Below are 6,000 nucleotides of genomic sequence, written 5' to 3'. Positions count from 1 at the left end.
CGCAATGCTGTTTCCTTTCAGTGGAGCAATCAATTACTAAATATACAGTACTCTAGTAAAAAAAAAGGAGCTTTCAGGATCTTTAAAATTGAGATCCAAAGTTAGACAACCCGGGAAGAGGCACTATAATATACAGTATACAGCGACAAACAAGAATATAGCAAGATGTCAAGAGGTGGCTCTTGCAGTTGGCCGCAGTTACAGTATAGATGCAGTTTCTGCTTGATAGCTGGTACTCTGGGATATGTAGTTCAACGTGAGAATGAAAGCCCTTGGCTTTTCATTTCTTCAGAGTGTTACCTATTTGTGTTAAGTTGCAGTAAACATCCCACCCCCATCTTCTGTATCCCGTGGTGCCGTGATTTTCCACATCACAGCATGTCAGGTAGCCTTCCTCTGAAATGCCAAATATAAAGGTAAAACATATTAAGCTGTGTGCTCAAAAGAAAATATAATAAGAGTTTTGAATCTTCAAAGCAGCTAGCCTGATATTGATAGAGAAAATCAGCTGAAAGCTGAGGACAAGGATTTTCTCTATTCTTACCTACCCCTGTATGCTTATAAATAGCTTGAAGATAGCTCTAAAAATGCAGATGAATGCAGATGAAGTGCCTCTAGGCCTCCCAATAGTCTATGATGCAGTTGTATTTCTATATCACCCCCCCACCGACTCTGTCTACTGTCTAAGAACAAGTACAAGGAAAGCCTTTCCTAGCAGTTTTGTGGAAATCAGACATTTAGAAACACAATGGTCCAGATTTTCTATTATATGAATTATGAAACTGTAACCTATCTATTGTATACAAATTCTATTTCTTACTGAATTCCCTGAACTAGATCTTCATCACTGCCTTTCACATGTGCCTGTTGTTTGTCAGGCAGACAAACCCTTTGGAAAAGGGAAATGACTAACATCTTTAATCAGGATTTTGTTTCCCTTTTAGACTAAAGTAAAGTTAAATATTTCATTCTTATTGCATTTGGTCCATGCATTAAAGCCAATTGGGGCAATCGTTACCGGCAAATTTCAAGGCTCATTGCAAACTTGTCAACGAATTCCCTATATTAAAACGTAATACACGTTACTAATATAGATTTCTGACCATGATATAAAACAAATTATTAGAGAAGGACTGAGCTTCTATTGATCTGGGAAGTCATGCAAGGTTTTTAATAAGGGAGATTTTAAACTGATTTGTCAAAGTCGATCTGGGAGCTCTCTAGAATTCCCATGCATTTAAACTATTTTTGAAATCAGTATTTATTAACATCAGTTCCTGAGCCTTTGGGACGCAGTATCCAATACCAGGCAAAATAACTACTGGTCTTTCTTTTTCGTTTGATTGAATATTCATATTTATCCTAGCATTTTCCTGGTAGATCAATCAAAATGAGAGCAATTTAAGAGAAAATAATTGGATTCATTATTTGGAATGATAAATCTCCAAATTCACTTCTTACGTTGCCGTAGCACTTGATATATAACCCCGATTCTCTGTAATGTTGATCCGACTTTCCATTCTGCAGCCAACTGCTAACAGCAAATGTCATTTTCAGTGATGGCTCCGTCTGGGAGAATTGCTTTTATCAGGTCTCCTGCTTTTAAACACAGATGCCTGATGGCATGGAGTCAAACAGTTTAATTGCCTGCATTGATGAAATATTAAAATAACTGATAAGTTCTGGTCTCCGTTAAAGAAAAAAAAATCTAAATCTAAAGTGCAATATCATTACTGCATAATCCCTGAAGCACTGAAGGAATGCTGCGAGCCCGACCGCAGAGACAGATAATGATATACCACATTAAATACACCAAGCAATAACAATATTTACATAGCTTTTATTCATTTACTTGAATTAGGGACACGACCACATAAATCCTCCTGATCGTCCCACTGACAAGAAAATAGATATTTAGGCGTCAGGTTCTGGATAGTCTTACATGACTTTCACTCTTGTTCCAAGAAATTGTGAAAAAATTGTATAAATATTTATAGAACTATTTATTAAAGAAAGATACAATATTATACTGGTCCATAAATATTTCAAGTTAAAAGGCAGGTGACCATAAGGATTGGGCAGATGTAGGGTGTAACTGGGCGTCGTCAGGGGTAGATTGGAGTTTGATCTCAGTTGTCCTATTTGGACATATTCTATATGGTTATTGTTAAAAACATATTTCACTACATTATGGACAAAATCATTAACTACTAAACTAGCTCTTTGATAAATACGCCCCCTATAATCCCACACAGTTGAATAGAGAACTAAGCACTGTTTTCACCCTTTGTAACTTGTTTTCCTTTTTAAGTGGTTTTTGAGTTTTTTGGCTTTTTATGCAGCAATCTGGTAGCTAGGTCCAGATTATTTTAGCAACCATGTACTGATTTGAATAAGAGACTGGAATACGAATAGGAGAGGGCCTGAATAGAAAGTAATGAAAAGTAGGAATAACAATAAATGAGTAGCTTTGCAGAGAATTTGTTTTTAGATGGGGTCAATGACACCCATTTGAAAGCTGGAAAGAGTCAGAAGAAAAAGGCTAATAATTCAAAAACTATAAAAAAGAAAAAATGAAAACCAATTTAAAGAAGATTTTCATTCAGAGCATAATATACAGTATCAGGTAGTAATACATCTAAAGTAACTAGACTTGTTGAGTAATCTTGTTTTTCTCATAAGTAAAGAACTGAAGAAGCAAAACATGAACATTTTCAAGACCACTCAAGTCCATTTGCTTTATAAATCACTACTATATATTCTCACTATGATTTTAGCCCCACTGTCTTTCCTCAGAGAAGAAGACCACTTTGTTACAGAAGCCCTGACTACTTATTGCTTCTGCAGCACATCACATTAGGATGTAGGCCACACTCTCACTGTGGCTAGATCATAGGTTCCCATATTTGGCATTATCTTCTTTGGCATCTTACCATCTCAGCCTCTGGATACACATCCATAATCCTTCAAGATGGTATCAAGAGAGAAAGCATAAATGTATCTACTTATTATACCATTATTATTCCAAGTGAGTCACCCAGTCCTGTCTGTCATACTGGACAGCCAAAACTGCTACACAGGATCTATATCTCATAGTGTGGCTACCCTAAGGCTAAGCTTACCTATTATCTTTTGCAAGTATAAAAACAATGGAGTTTTTCCTTAATAACTATTTTGCTAAGTAAGGGACATTATGAGACACTTATTAAGGATGTTGAATTATATATTTTGGTATAAAACAACAGATAGTAGCAGCACCACACAATTACTGTGAGGACTCAGCGTGCATGAGCGCGCACGCCAAGACGGACGCCGGCGCAAATGCGCATGCGTCTTCGCGCGTCGCTAACGTGAACGTGCGCGCCGTGATGACGCAGGACGCAGGCGTCATTAGGTTTGGCGCCAAAATACCCCTTTAAAAGGACGCTCAAGGAAAGGCTCTGTGCTTGTGGATAATTTAACCTGCTCCTGAACGTTTGGAAACTTTGACTCTTGATTCTGGTTTTGACTCGGCTTTGGATATCGACTTTCGACTGAACTCTGCCTGCATTTGACCCCAGCCTGTTTATCCGTTACGACTGAACTCTGCCTGCATTCGACTTCGGCCTGCTTCCCGATTACGACGTATGCGCAAGGTGGCGCTCGCATGCGCATGCGCAATAAAAGATGCCGTTTTTACTTCTTTTGCGCTTCTGCGCATCGCGAACTGGCGCGCATGCCGAGAGATACATTCGCACGCATGCACAGGAGCGCAAGAAGCCATAAAAACTTCAAAGAGTCAGGCACCGGACTGGGGGTAGGCGACAGAGGAGGTGCGTGCCTGGCGCCCCCCCGGCTTTGCGCCCTAGGCACGTGCCTACTCTGCCTACCCCTAGTTCTGGCCCTGCCACCAGGGTCACCAATCAATCATAGTGGGGGCATAAGAGAATCTATTACACCTCCCATTAGTTAGTCACTGGAAAAATATCCAAATCTAGACTGTCACATTAAATCCCCTCCTCCTAATCTCCCCGAACTGCTTCCCGCTGACTAGAATCCAAATCTCCGGCAGGATGACACTCAGAGCGTTTCGTTTTCCGAAGTCGCCCACAGTTTCCTTGTGTGGCAACTTCAGAAAACAAAGCGCACGGATTGCCATCCCGCCGGCGATTTAGATTCTACCCGGCGGGAGGCAGTTTGGGGAGATTAGTCGCCCCGAAGTAGGCAACTAATCTCCCCGAATCTGACCGTGTCTCTGCCCTTAGCCCTATATCAATTGCCTACACAGCAGTTTGTTTATATAAACTGTAGTAGTTTTTCCGAAGATCTGTTTTACCAGTGTAGGGCAGTAGTGATCCAGGCATGAATTCGCAATGAATTTACACTTTTGCCGCCTGCAAATGTTTTCGTGAGAAAATTCCGCTGCAACAAAAAAAAAACAATTGCGTGTCAAAATTGGCGCACACATAAAAATTGACACTTGTCAAAATTATTGAGATGCCCATTGACTTTAATGCATTTGGACAAAATAGTCACGCATTTAATAATTGTCGCTCGTGGCAATATTACTTTGACGCCCATTGACTTTTTTTTTGCCGTTTCGCAAATTATTTGGCGAAGCGAAATGGGACAAATTCGCCCATCACTACAGGGCAGCAGTACATTATATTTTAATTGTATTCAAACACTTTCAATTATTGGTGTTACTGTTCCTTTAACAACACTAGCTTGTAATTTACCATATCTTTACCCTAGATGCATAACATTTCAATGCAGCATGATAAATTGACCATTAAAATGATTTAGGTTCAAACAAACTAGCCATGTACTATGATTATTTTATGTGCATTCAGTGCTAGGGTTCTGTTTACAACTGTAATTTCAAGTCTTTCTATGATTTACCCAGCTCTGCAGAATGAGGCAGCCCCTGAAAAATGATTTGGGAGGGCACGTTTTGATATATTTCAGAGGCTTTAATTAGATGGTTGGTATTTTGTACATAAAAGATTAATTGCGTTATTCTTTCCATATGTTTGTCATGTTAATAGCTACAAGAAAACATATTGTAGTTAAATATCTGTTACTTGTCCTTAAAAAACGTCTCATATGGTAACAGAGAAGACAACTGAACTTTATTAAAGCCGGCCGTCGCTGGCTGCTAGACTTCAGACTAGTTTTTGAAAATAAAAGAAAAAAAATGTCTAAAAAGAAAATGTATTTTTACCTTTCTTCGGCATTTCTCTGCACTTCTCAATGGGCACTAAGACTGCCTACAGGGTCAACAACAAAATAGTACAGTGAATCTCACATTAAATTTACACAGTAGCGATGGCTGCCAGAGGCTGAGTTGACCGGCAGAACCCATGTTTCTGCTCACACACATTTTGTTAACTAGAAATCTCAGTGCTAAAATGTCCATCGGGTGACGGGAGTGCAGTTTCAGAAGTACAAGGCAAAGCAATATATTTACAACTATGACCATTATGCAAGCAACTACATCCCCGTATTTAACACTGTTATACTGTTCTGCATGGTATCTTGTGGTTTGAATCCCTGGAATCAACACTCTACATAAAATCCATGAGTAACTCAATCTGACTTTTATATTTATTCTGCAGTAGGATATTTTTCCAATAGTATTTCATTAGGGCTCATATAGGAACGCAAGTGCAGTGTGTGTGTTTTCGGCATAATAAGTGTTGGGCGAATAAATTCACCAGGTGCAAATTCCTTGAGAAATTTCGCGTCTCTCCACCAGCGAATACATTTATGAAACTGCGGTAAAAAATCTGAAAATTTTGAAAATATTTTGACGCCCATTGCCTTCAATGGGTTTTGGTAATTTTTTGCCTTTTCGCAAATTTTACTGTAAATTCGCAAAATGTTTTGGGACAAATTCGCTCATCACTAGCTATAATTCCATCATGAACACCCAATGCAGGAAAACACACAGAATTTAGGTAATCAGACAGTTCTGCCAAAAATTGCATTATTTCCAGTGTTATGCAGTCAAAATAATGT

General features: G+C 39.0%; 1 long non-coding RNA gene across 1 annotated transcript; it reads right to left on the bottom strand.

Moving 5' to 3' along the window:
* Positions 1 to 358: 358 nt before the first annotated feature.
* LOC121399656 lies at positions 359 to 5,469 on the bottom strand. The gene is made up of 4 exons (XR_005965242.1): positions 5,204 to 5,469; positions 4,316 to 4,401; positions 1,462 to 1,647; positions 359 to 396 (listed from the first exon to the last, which is right to left on the bottom strand). It is a non-coding gene; the product is annotated as an uncharacterized LOC121399656 (long non-coding RNA).
* Positions 5,470 to 6,000: the final 531 nt, after the last annotated feature.

Source organism: Xenopus laevis, chromosome 2L (genome assembly GCF_017654675.1).
Source record: "Xenopus laevis strain J_2021 chromosome 2L, Xenopus_laevis_v10.1, whole genome shotgun sequence".
NCBI classification, from domain to species: domain Eukaryota; kingdom Metazoa; phylum Chordata; class Amphibia; order Anura; family Pipidae; genus Xenopus; species Xenopus laevis.
The sequence above is the reverse complement of the archived record's forward strand: the minus strand, read 5'-3'. Positions and strand labels throughout refer to the sequence as shown.